This window comes from Neofelis nebulosa, chromosome 7 (genome assembly GCF_028018385.1).
Source record: "Neofelis nebulosa isolate mNeoNeb1 chromosome 7, mNeoNeb1.pri, whole genome shotgun sequence".
Classification (NCBI taxonomy): Eukaryota; Metazoa; Chordata; class Mammalia; order Carnivora; family Felidae; genus Neofelis; species Neofelis nebulosa.
Window position 1 is genome coordinate 50,532,703 of NC_080788.1, and position 14,130 is coordinate 50,546,832.

The following is a 14,130-nucleotide window of genomic DNA, read 5'->3' on the forward strand; positions in this document are numbered from 1 at the left end:
GCATCATTTATTAAAGAGACCATCTTTTCTCCAATGTGTATTTTTTGGTTTTCTTGTCAAATATAAGCTGACTGTACATGCTCGGATTCATTTCTGGGCTCTTGATTCTGTTCCATTGGTCTATATATCTGTTTTTATGCCAGTGCCATACTGTTTTGATTACTGTGGGTTTATAGCATAAGCTTGAAATCATGGAGGGTGATGCCTTCTTTTTTGTTTTTGCTCAGGATGTCTTTGGCTATTAAGAGTCTTTTGTGGTTCCATATAAATTTTAGGAGTGTTTTTTCTACCTCTGTAAAAAATGCTACTGAAGTCTTGATAGAGACTGCATTGATCTTAGGATGGAGTTTGGTAGTATTGGCATTTTAACAATACTAATTCTTCCATTCCATGAACATGACATACTCTTCCATTGATGTTTGTCTTCTTCAGTTTCTTTCATCAGTGTCTTCCAGGTTTCAGAGTGAAGATCTTTCATGAGGGAACATATCTCTTACATACATATAAGTGGTTAACATCCTTAGATCCTTCAGATGGTACAGGTCAAGCTAATAGCACTGACAGTCATAATTCACATTTCTCCTTGTTGGCCCAATTCACAAGACTGATGATTTACCCAGAGGACTCACAATGAGTTATAAACAACATATTTTGAAATGCTCAGACTCCATTAGAGACCTTTTGAGGTGCTCGTAGCAAAAGTGTTTTAATGGTATTGATATTTACCCTGCTCTGATATTCAGCCTGTATTTCCAGGCCATTCCTTTCTTTTGAATGGTGGCTTACTCCATGACTTTGCTCATTTCCCCTTGCTGTGTGCCTTTTCTCAGAGCTTGCACCTACTCCCAAGGATTCAATAATTACCTCCTGAATGTAGTTTCCGAACCGACTGCTCTCTTCACTGTATCTTCCAACTTGCCAGTGAATATAGTCACCTTATGTCCTATTGTTAATGCTTATAGAAATAAATACCATGGAATTTATCATATGACTCAAAACCGCTCTCCATCTACACTTCCACATTTTGGTCAGTGGTAGGTGGCACAGACCTACATTACTTAAGTTTACGACTCTTTGTCCTTTGCTTGCTTTATCTTGTGATGAGCTATAGATTCTTCCTTCACAATATTTCTCATATTCATCCTTCATCTATTTCTGCCGTCGCTATATTTAGATTGTAAGCATTTAAAGTACAAAATTGTTTTTCTAAAGATTTCCTTTCTTTCCTTCCTTCATTCCTTCACTTTCCCTTTCCCTTCTATGCAAAAGCAAAACCATAGCATGAGTGTTCCAAATTAACCTGTTTGACCTCTCCTCCTTTCATACCTCCCACTGACTACAGGTCAATCTCCACACACCTGGGCCTAACATTCACAGCTCTCCAAGTTCTGATCACAACCAATTTCTTTCAACTCTCCTTCATTCATTCCTTCCTACATATTCTTTACTCTAGTGGTTCTTTTTTTAATGTTTTTTTTTTTTTAATTTTTTTTATTTTTTTAAAAATTTTTTTTTTCAACATTTTTTATTTATTTTTGGGACAGAGAGAGACAGAGCATGAACGGGGGAGGGGCAGAGAGAGAGGGAGACACAGAATCGGAAACAGGCTCCAGGCTCCGAGCCATCGGCCCAGAGCCTGACGCGGGGCTCGAACTCACGGACCGCGAGATCGTGACCTGGCTGAAGTCGGACGCTTAACCGACTGCGCCACCCAGGCGCACCTTTAATGTTTATTTTTGAAAGACAGCACAAGCAGTGGAGGGACAGAGGGAGAAGGAGACAGAGAATCTGAAGCAGCCTCTGTGCTATTAGCACAAAGCCCAACATGGGGCTCAAATCCATGAGCTGTGAGATCACGACCTGAGCTAAAGTCAGATGTTCAAACAACTGAGCCACCCAGGCACCCCATACTCTGGTGGCTTTTAAAGTCAGCTGGAGGGCTGGTTAAAAAAGATTTTTGGAACCTACCCCTTAACTGGGTAGGTCTTTGGGGGGTAAGGCCCAAGATTTTGCATTACTAATGAGTTCTCAACTATTAATGGATAAACTGCTTATTGCTTATATTCATTTATTGAAAACCTAACTTCCACTATGACTCTATTTGGAGATGGGGCCTCTGAGGAAGTAATCAAGGTCAAATGAGGTCATAAGAGTTGGGTCCTGACCTAATAGGATATGTCCCTATGAAACAGCCACTAGAGATTTCCCTCTCTACTAGGTGAGGACATCATGAGATGGCAGCCACCTGTAAGCTAGGAAGAGGGTTTTCACCAGACACTGAATCAATCAGTACCTCCAGCCTCCAGACTGTAAGAAAATAAATTTCTGTTATTTATGCCACCCAGTCTATGGTACCCTGTTTTAGTGGTCTGAGCTTACCAACATACCAGGAGACCCTGATGCTGCTGCTCCAGGGACTACACTTTGAGAAGCACTTCTCCAGCCTCCTGATGGGTCCCTTGTCAAGTTAGCCTCTGCGCCATGCTGACCAGCTTTCCTCTTCCTCCCTTACTCAAACCTCACACATCCTTCAAAGCCTACCATGGGCCACACTTGTTATCTGAAGACTCTCAGCTCTCCTGCCCATAGTTATTTTCTCCCTCCCCTTTGGATCCACCTGATATTTAGCATAAACTACCTTGTATGATTATTTTTCACTTTACATAGTTGTTATAGCTTCACTGTAAGCTCCTTGGAACAGATAGTTTTTCTCATGTCTTACACCCAGCATAGTGCTTTGCAATAGCAAGAGTGAGACATGTTGTTATTTGACAACCATGGTGTGTATGGAGAAGAAGTTCATAAAAACTGCAGGTGTGATTCCTTCAGGTGTCAGTGTCATGGGTTTCTCCATCACTCTGAGAGCCTCTTGGCATTATGAAGTTAGTTTACAGGCAAATGTGCTTGTTGGTTTCCTTGCTTAGCTGTATTTGAAGAGAGTTCTTCATGTTTGTAGAAGAAAGGGGTACTTTTTTGATAGTGCATCTAGCAATAATGATGGTGCAATAAGAATTGGCAATGAGAGATTGCTGTGCACTGTCTCACATGTATTACTTCTTGTGATCCTCCCAGCCACACAATGGACTTAGGAATACTACGCTAGCTACTTTACAGACAGGAAAACTGAAGCTTAGAGAGGGTAAGTGATTGATCCCAAGGTCACAGAGCCAGGCAGAGGTAGTGGAGATGTTTAAGCTGTGACTGTATGGTTACCCATTCCCATCTTAACCGAAATATCAGTTCCTTGTCCCTTCTCCTAAATGAGAGCACGTTATGCCAGAGGTTTATACAAGGTTGACTTCCAACCTTTAGAGATTTAGAGTCACTAGTTCCATGCCACGTGACATAGTTCATATTTCTTTTTCTAAGATAAATCAAGCACTTAATAACAAGGCTTAATGTCTACCACCAAGGGGTAACTGAAGGAGAAAACATCCCGTCTTTTTTTCAGAAATTAGTTATAAAGGGCATATGGAGGTTGTGAGGCAGTAGTCTGTGGTTTTTCAATTAATGCCACTGACCTCATTAGTCACAAAACCTGCTCTCAGTGAATAAAAAACAGACATTATGGCTCAGTAGGTACAGAGATACTGTATTGCATTTTGCTTTCTTGACTCAGTGATTTGTAGAATGTTTTTCTGACATTTCAGTTTGTCAGCATTTCCATTGAATTTTCAAATAACTGATTCTAACCTCTGTTTCACTTTCCAATCAGATCTAAGACCAAAATAACAGCAGTAACAAAAACATGAAAAAATACCATAGTTACCCACAGTAAGAAAGTATTATATGATTTTGGAAATATCTGTTTTATCATTGACTTAGCATTTGCTTAATTTTAATGCTTTACATAATTACTCTGATATTTTTCATTAAATAAGATTTAAAATTATTCAATTACAGATACACATATTATATCTATTATATATATATATATATATATATATATATATATATATCATATCTATGTACAAATATAAAGTGCGTGTGTGTTTGTGTGTGTGTGCGTGTATAGTTCCCATTCCAGACAATTCTCCTACCTCCAGAACAATTTTGAGATCTTTTGAATCCTTCAGAGGAACTTTAATTGAGCTGTTTATTCTAGCCCACAGATTTAAATCTAAAGCCCTGAAGGACTTCAAAATGAACTGCTTTGGGTTAATTATACTTTGGAATTCAATTAAACTAATTTACTTTGCATAACAAAGTATGCTCTTAATATTTCTTTTTTTTTAAAGTTTTTAAATTCTAGTTAGTTAACATACAATCTAATATTAATTTCAGGTGTACAATATAGTGATTCAGCACTTCATACAACACCCAGTGCTCATCACAACAAGTGTTCTCCTTAATCCCCATCACCTATTTTACCCATCCCCCCATTCACCTCCCCTCTGGTAACTAACTGTAAGTTTGTTCTCTAAGGTTAAGAGTCTGTTTCTTGGTTTACCTCCCTGGTTTTTACCTTTGCTTGTTTTGTTCCTTAAATTTCATTTATAAGTGATATCATATGACATTTGTCTTACTCTGACTTATTTCCCTTAGCTTAATACTCTCTAGCTCTATCCATGTTGTTGCAAATGGAAAGATTTAATTCTTTTTTATGGCAATGGACACAGGCTTTTTCCATAATTTGGCTATCATAGATAATGCTGCTATAAATTTTGGGGTGCATATATCCTTTCAAATTAATATTTTTATATTATTTGGGTAAATACCTAGTACTGCAATTGCTGGATAGTAGGGTAGTTCTGTTTTCAACTTTTGAGGAACCATGCTGTTTTCCAGAGTGGGTGCACCAGATAGCATTCTCACCAACAGTGCAAGGGGGTTCCCCTTTCTCGGTATCCTCGCCAACACCTGTTATTTCTTGTTTTGTTGATTTTAGCCATTCTGACAGGTGTGAGGTGGTGTCTCATTGTAGTTTTGATTTGCATTTCCCTGATGATGAATGATGTTGAGCATCTTTTCATGTGTCTGTTAGCCATCTGTAAGTCTCCTTTGGAGAAATGTCCGTTCATGTCTTCTGCCCATTTTTTAATTGGATTATTTGAGTGGTGAGTGTTACATGTTCTTTATATGATTCAAAAAGAAATACTGGGACGTTTTGGGATAATTTCAAAGGGCAGAACATTGTAAGTAGGTAGAAAAAATCTACCATAATTTCGCCACACAGAAGTCAAGGCGGCTTTATTTTGAAATCTTCTAAAAGAAATTTATTATCCTAAATCTTTATTCCTTTAACAAGAGTTATTTCACTAGCCCATGCCTTTTGTACTGCTAAACTGCAGCGTCAATCTCCCCACATCTCTCCATCACTGTTGCCAGCCCAGCTGCCAAAGTATCAGCCTGAGCCCTTCTTATCTCCCTTCAAACTTTTTTCTGAGATGTCAGAAAAACATTCTACTTTTTCACACTGCACCCTTGCTCAAATTACTTCCATGGCATCTACTGCTCTTGGGTGAAATGACTGTCTCAAAAGAACACCCAGAGGCAGTATGGAATATCAGAACAATAATTTGAAGATCTTTGACTTCTCAATGTTCTGAGACTCAAGTGAGAAAAAGGTATTTGAAGATGCCTGTAATTGGCAGTAAACGGCAGATGTGAGTGCTTACTTAGATCTTTGAATACAATGCCAAATGCCAAGTGTTTTGTTTCTAATAGCAAAACAAAAGTAATTAATTTTAGAAAAATATACATTACTTCCAGATTTATTTTAAATAATATCAGCCAGTGAGAGGCAAGTAACAGAGAACACTTAATATTAGAAAACAAGGTTCTAATACCACTGATATTCTTCATGGCCTTGGAATGAGATCTGGTTCTCACCCGACTAAGAAATCAAAAGATGGACCTCTTACACAGAGCAACATAGTTGTTGATTTTACATGAGTAGTGTTAGGAAAAAATCTTCCAAATATTTATGTTAAAAAAATGAAAAAATAATAAAAGTATATCTATTCTGACCTATAAATACGTATACTTAGAATACTGCACTAAGAATAATAACTTCCCCCTTGCGTGACATACAACAAATATCTGCTTCATCTGTGCTGTGAGGACTAATCTTGCAAATGATTTTACCAATGACTCCCAGTTGTCTCAGTTTGGCTTCAGGTTTCCAGATAAGTTGAGATGCTGAGCAAGATAAATTGCATTATGAGAAATGGAGATCTGGGATTTTGATGCTCTGGCCAGAATATAATGGAAATATTCCTGTGAATAAAAAGCTAAAACATTTTTTTTTTCATTCTGGACAACTCAGTCATCAAAATGTGATGTTTTACCTCACTCCAGAGAGAATTATTCTGATGCTTGACTTGCTTATTTTAATGTATTAATTTTTGACAACCCAAATGAGAGTCAGTATGAAAGAAAAACCTAGCAAAGTCATGAAGATTTGCCTTTGTATCAGCCAGGGTATCAATAGCAAACAGAAACTCAAATTGCAGTAATTTTGGATGGTTTAATAAAGTGACTGCCTGTGAAGGTTTAGATGGGGATTTAGGGAAAAACAGAAGGGGTAGTGGATCTGTTAACACCCACAGTCTGTAAAATATGAGGGGCAGAAGTAGCTACTGGGATCCAGAAGGAGTTTTCTAGGGAAGAAAGGTACTTTGAAAGGACAGTAAACTGAATGGACCAAGCCCAGAGGGAGCCTGGAGAAGGAATAACTGACCTAGTCTCTCCTCGCATGGAGCTTCAGAGGAGCCCTCTACTGGCTGACCCAATAAGGAAATAAGGAGTAAGAGAGTCCATAGCTGTAACCCATACAGCCCAGCCTCCTGGGAAGAAAAGGGTCCATTAGGAGCGGCAAATGGAAGACATTTAGCCCAGCCTTTCACTGTAGTTTATCTAGCATCTAGCACAAAGGCTGACACATGGTAAATCCTCCTAAAAATGCATCAAATGAAAGCATAGATGAATCACCCAGGGGCCTAAACTGAAAAGAGTCATGTATTTCATTTTTTTTTCCTCATTGCTTTTGAGTTTTATGTTAATAGATCAAATAAAACATGATTTTAAGAGTTTGATAAAAATTTCTAATCCTATTCTTTTAATCTACCTTTATACATCTGTTTGTATTTCTCCATTGGCATTCAGTATATTTTACCTTGTACAAAAATTGAATAGCATCAGCCATCAAATTGTAAGCTTTCTTCCTAAGGGAACACACACACACACACACACACACACACACACACACACACACACTTTGGGTGCTCTGCAGTGTCTAGCACAGGGCTGTGAACGTATTTACTTTGAATAAAGGTTTGTCGAAGGATTTGTAATTTTATAAATTCAAATATAAGGACTATGGTCATACTGTATAATTTTTAATTTCCTGCATTTAATTTTCTACCATTCATTTTTTCTAAAATTCACTGATCATCTACTTTGCATCTAGCACATAGATTTCAATGATGAGTAAGCAAGGTCTCTGTCCTCCTACGGCTTACATTGGGATAGGAGAGAAATATAAACCAGCAATCATTCTATGATTCAGTGTCCTAAGGAGAGTTACAAAATGGTACTTATGCTGGTGAAGAACAAGGGTGGTGAACAGTAGAAGAGGGAGGGTAGTCCAAAGCAGCAATATCCTACACACAGACACAATAGATTGCAGAGGAATGAAATCAGGCTATATTAGAAAAGGTTTTCTGAAAGCAGTATGCATTTCCTTACATTCAGCTTGACTTTCTATAATGTAATTATTCTCCATTAATATTTAATTTTTTTAAATGTTTATTTTTGAGAGAGAGAGAGAGAGCCAGCATGTGTCCAAGTGGCAGGGAGAGAGAGAGAGAGAGAGAGAGAGAGAGAGAGAGAGAGAGAGAGAGAGAGAATGAATGAATCTGAAACAGGCTCCAGGCTCTAAGCTGTCAGCACAGAGCCTGGGGCGGGGCTCAAACTCTGAACAGTGAGATCATGACCTGAGACAAAGTCAGACGCTTAACTGACTGAGCCACCCAGTCGCCCCATTCCCAATTAATATTTAAAAGGTATCCTGGATACTGAGCATGCCCAGTAACTGCAACCAGAATGAGGGGAAACTGAAAAGTGGAGGAAGAAGTTAGAAGTTTGGGGATATAGTTTGTTGCTGACATGAAAGATTTAGTCATACTAAAATGAAAAGTAAGGAACCTGAAGTAAACTCAGTTATTCAAACTCAAGAGAAGAAAGCATAGGCTGTAGGAAATAAGAATACATTCTGATTAAAATAAGTATGAGATAGGGGCACCTGGGGTGGCTTAGTTGGTTGAGCATCTAACTTTGGCTCAGGTCCAATTTTTATCTCACGATTCCTGAGTTCGAGCCTCATATCAGGTTCACTGCTGTCAGCACAGAGCCCACTTCAGATCCTCTGTCCCCTTCTCTCTCTGCTGCCTACCTCCCACTTGTACTCTGCCTCTCTCTCAAAAATAAACTTAAAAAAATAAGTATGAGATAGTAGCAAGGGCATTGTCTCTACCACTTATCTACATGACTTTTGCAAATTTCTTATTTGTGACTCCATTTTATTATTTAGTTGAGAGAGAGAGAGAGCAAGCATGAGTGGGGGTGGGACAGAGAGAGAAAGAGAGAATTCCAAGCAGGCTCTGCACTGCCAGAGCCCAGCTCTGCCAACACGGTGGAGGAGGTGGGGTGGGGGGAGGGGCTCAACTCGGGGCTTGAGTTGAGATCATGTCCAGAGCTAAAACCAAGAGTCAGATTCTTAACCAACTGAGCCACCCAGGTGCCCCATGTGACTCCATTTCTTAATCTGAGAGGTATGGATTCTGTTACTGGCCTCACAGGATTATTGGGAGGAACTGCATAGTTGTAGACAACTTACTTGCTACAAAGTATTGCTCAGCATTACAGTAACCTTGTCTGACACCTGCCATTTCTACTTTGGGAAAGGATTCAACAAACTCAGAACCGTATCACATCACCACTCCTATTACAGTTATTTGTGTACAACTTTTTGACTGGACTGAAGAGCCTCATCCAGCTTTAAATGTTATCAGACCAACTGCAACATTTGAAGAGCCAAATATCATAAATTCTCCATTTTCCCCTGCACTGCTAAAACATTCTAATGTCTTGGAAGGCAGTGCTAGCTAGTTAAATTTCACTGTTCCAGGGATAAAACAGTGACATAAATCTTTTGGATGGGATTCTGGATCTCTGGTTACCTCTGAAAGGCTTATCAGCTAAAATGAGAAACCACTTCTGGCTGTGCTTTCCAATCAGTATTAAACTGAAGATAACCAACTGGATTTTAATATTACTTCCCCATGTAAGCTGAGAATATTCCTTGGTGTTTTCACCCATTAGTGACATGCAGTAAGTCATTTCTTTATTTTGATGTCAGTTCTTTTGTCATGTAAATATTATTAATGTAAGTTCTCCTACATTTCTGAAAAGAAGAGATCCTTGGGGTGCTTGGGTGGCTCCCTCAGTTGAATGTCCGACTTCAGCTCAGGTCATGATCCCACGGTTTGTGAGTTTGAGCCCCGCATCGGGTCTGTGCTGACAGCTCAGAGCCTGGAGCCTGCTTCGGATTCTGTGTCTCCCCCTCTTTCTGCCCCTCTCCTGCTCGCACCTGTCTCTTTCTCTCTCTCAAAACTAAATAAACACTAAAAAAAATTTAAGAAGAGATCTTTTCTACAGTGAGCAATATCAGAAGGGTTTTTTTCTACTTATGGACATAACTTCTATAGTTTTAGAACCTAATTGGAGATAAGTATTGCTTTATACATAATGTGTATAGTAAAGTATATTCACAGATTCCAAATGTGAATCAGTGGTGATCTGATTTCCATTTCAAATTAAAATACGTTATTCTCTCCTTTTGTAGGAAACAGGTCATTAAAATGACCAAAAGTATCTGATTTTTTTAAATAAGCAAGGACTCAAAGATATTGCTCATAAGTTAGTATGAGGACAGATCATAGAATAAAACATTTTATCTCATAATTTTAATTCACATACTCATTAAATATATACATATATTTAATTACATATATATTTCTTTATGAGTCAGTTGTAACTTAGACATAAATATCCCTTTGTCTGTAAAGCTTTTGAGATTCAGATTCCTCAAGCCCTTATAAAAGCTCAGATAAGGAAACAATATGACAGAGTAGCTCAGCAATTAATCATTCTGTACCTCATTCCAAATTGTGTTATCCACTGAAAAAAATTCTACTTATTATGTTAAACTTTTATACATTTTCCACTGTCTGCTACTCCATGAAATATTCAAAAAGCCCTTGATATAATGAAATAGCAGTTAGAAAAGTTTTTTAATGAATATTATAATCAAGATGAAGAAAATTTTGTACCAGCTTCTAAAAATATAATACATCCCTGAAAAACAACAACAAAAGTATAATTTTTAAAGCTAACTACCCAATCTAAACTATTGGATTAGCTGTAAGGAAGAATAGATGATAATTATTAGAAATGTTAAAATAATTTTTAATATTATTACACAAAACCTACAGTATTTCTGTATATTTTAATGGTGTAGAGAAATCTAAGATGCCCTCAACTAGAATTATTGATCCAAAATACGTGGTGATGTGAATTTTGTTATAAAAGCAAAATAAACATTTTTTTCCTAATAAAAATAAACTCTGGATATTCTTGACACAGTGGGGTTTTTAAGAGCACACATATATACTTTCCTGGACAGTTTGTACATCCAGAATACCCTCTCTTAGTACCACCTCATGACTCAGTTTACCCACTGGACTTTCTACTTTTCCTGTCTTCTCAAGTCTAAACATTCCTTCCTCTGGGGTGCCAGGGTGGCTCAGTCAGTGAAGCATTCAAATCTTGATTTCAGCTCAAATCATGATCTCACAGGCTTGTGGGCTCGTGCTCTATATCAGATTCTGCCCTGACAGCATAGAGGCTACTTGGGATTCTCTATCTGCCCCCTCCCTGCTTTTACTCTTCCTCTCTCAAAACAAAGAAACTTAAAAAAAAACTTTTCCTTCTTCTGACATGAACTGTGTTACAACACTTACCAGTTTTCGGTCTAATAAGAGCAGGGTGTCCCAATCTCGGCATTACTGCGATTTGGAGACAGAGAAATATGTGCACCATAAGGTATTTAACAACTTTCCATGTCTCCACTCACTAGATACCAGTAACATGACCACCACTCCCAGATGTGCAATCAAAACTCTCAGGATATTGCCAAATGCCCTTAGGGGAACAAAATTACCTTATTTGTTACCTTATTTCCTGCTGAGGAACTGCCTTATTAAAGCAACGGTGTATGTAACCTCATGTTCAGTTTTGAATATATGCCTCAATGTAGGAAACTTCATTCAGAGGTGATATTCAGTAAATATTTATAAAGTAAATGCAGAATAAGATGGTGTTTTATTACTGCAGTTCATAGCTAGAATAATAAATATGTTATTCTTATAAAAGGAACTATCAGTTTTACTTGAGGACTTAATACTTCTATATCCGTCTTGGACTAGTTTATTTCCATATTTGGAACAGAAAGAAAAAATAAGATTTTTCCAAAGAGATTGTTCTCACTTCAACTCTGTGGTTCCCAAATTCCTAATGGGACTCAATCCCTAGCAGGTTTTTATTTTTTTTCTCTTTTACTGCTAGAGAAAGATGGTATCTAAATTTATTCCAAAACAAAGAAATCAAGGTAAAAATGGGAGAGAAAGGAGCAAAGAAAAGAAAAACAGAAGGAAAAGAAATACATGAGCAAGAAAGATACAGTATGTTTTTCTACACTTATAATCTATTTATGAAAAAATTGAATTAAAATAAACAATTTTAGGGGTGCCTGGGTTGCTCATTCGGTTAAATGTCCAGTTCTGGATTTTCGCTCGGGTTGTGATCTCATGGTTTGTGAGTTTGAACCCCACATCTAGCTCTGTGCTGACAGGGCAGAGACTACTTGGGATTCTCTCTCTCTCTCTCTCTCTCTCTGCCCCTGCTCATGCTCGTTTTCTCTCTCTTTCAAAATAAATAAGAAAAAAAAAAGAAAATAAACAATTTTGGTTTTGACATTTTTTTTGACTTTCCTATTTCTGTAAATAATTTTGAAGCACAGGCAAAACGAAGTATGCTGTCAGTCAGGTATCAGAGAGAAAAGCTGGCTAACCACCACCAGGTCAAGGAAGAGCAAACTGCCAGCCCCTCAGAAGTCCTTAGTCCCTACTCCCCAGAGAGAGCTGCTCTCTTGACTTCACATAAGTCCTTTCCTTGCTATGTGTTGTCATTATACTATGTATTCCTGAACACTAAAGTTTTTGGAATTTTTATAAATTTACTCATGCAATATATATTCCTTAGTTATCTGGTTGCTTTTATTGAACATTTTGTTTCTCCTTATTCATCCATGTTGTGTGTTATGGCTGTATAGGTTTTCACTGTATGAATATGCCACAATTTATTTTACTGTTCAACTGTTAATGGACAGGTTTTGTTTTTGTTTTTTTTTTCCTGTGAATTTTCTTATATGTGTCTCTTTTGGTGCACATGCATACAGATATCTTTCAGATTTGTGCCTAGGAGTTGAATTGGTATGTCATAGGGAAGGCAAATCTTCAACCTTAGTAAATGATACCAAACTCCTGGGGCACCTAGGTGGCTCAGTCGACTAAGCATCCAACTTTGGCTCAGGTCATGATTTTGCTGTTCTTGAGTTCGAGCCCCGCATCGGGCTCTGTGCTGACTGCTCAGAGCCTGGAGCCTGTTTCAGATTCTGTGTCTCCCTCTATGTCCTTCTGCCACTCTCCCACTCATACTCTGTCTCTGTCTCTCTCTCTCAAAAATAAATAAACATTAAAAAAATAAAAATACCAAACTCTTTTCCAGTTTATAGTCACACCAAAATTGATATACATGGGTAACTTTGTGTGCTGTGACATCTATGCTGGAAGATGGGCTATGTGCCTACAAAAGCAAAGGTTTCATACACTCAAATTTTCTGGGAACAAAACTGCAACACTATATGATGCATTAAAATTACATTCATATTTATAAGGTTCAGAAAATCTTGAGGGATGATGGATTCAAGGGAATAATGTTTTGAATATTTCTTTATCTCTTGACAATCCTTCATGGGCTCAACTCTTTTTTTCTTTCTCGAATTATCCCAAGATATAACCTGGGTTAGCATAGTACATTAAAAGGAGTATTTGTAGCATTTAATTGAACACTATCCGAAACCACAGTGTTAAAGGCAAGCGAAGGACCTACCTAACACTTACCTTGGTACTACAGGCAAAGCACCCACCTTGGATATAGTTCAAAAAGTTCAAAAACCCATTAAGAAACACATAGAAGTCTGGAGCATTTTCATCACAGGAACAAAAAAAGAAGCTACACTTTCTTAGGATCCCTCATGAATGAAGACAGTGTCCTCATATTCATTTTTATTATTTCTGTGGTACAATTTGTTATGTTCTAGAGTTTGAGCCCGCATTTGGCTTTTTGTGACTCATATTGACATTTTCAATAATCTCTCATAAATGCCTGATCTTAAATGCATATAATTACTAAAATACAATAAATCACAAAGCAACTTGAAAGAAAGGCTGCTTAGGAGGTGGAAGTTGGCCACATGAAACAGACCTAAGTTTCCAATAAAATTCTTACCTCTTGGTCCATTTTAAAGTAAAAGTTAAAATTTCTCTCAGATAAAGTTAGAGTAAAATGAGATTTTCCTTCCTGAAACCCCAGAACACGAGATTTTACATTTAAAGTCAAGATTTGGGGAGTTACCATCATAATTTGGAAGTTACCGAGAGCAGCAAACACTACATCTATCTACTGAATTGAAAAGACTATCACAGCCATGGGTATTCAAAACTAAGTTTTACTAAATTTACTAAATTGACATTTACTAAAATGTCAGAATCACCAACAACAGTCAACCACTCCATACAGTTTTAGTATTAAGCACATCCTAGTATTACTGAAATATAAAATTATGAATCATGAAGGCTAAATCATGTTGATAATTTTCTATTAAACATAATCCTCAATTCTTATTGCTGGTTTAATTTATAGTAGTAAAAACTATTAATACTATTTATAATAATTTATAATAATTCTTATGTTGAATTTTAGTTGTGTTCAGCCTACTTTATTCTC

At 37.4% G+C, this 14,130-nt stretch overlaps 1 protein-coding gene across 6 annotated transcripts in view; it reads right to left on the reverse strand.

Moving 5' to 3' along the window:
* Positions 1-14,130, reverse strand: part of UNC13C (unc-13 homolog C) — a 614,642-nt gene that overhangs the window by 45,368 nt on the left and 555,144 nt on the right. The window lies entirely within an intron of this gene.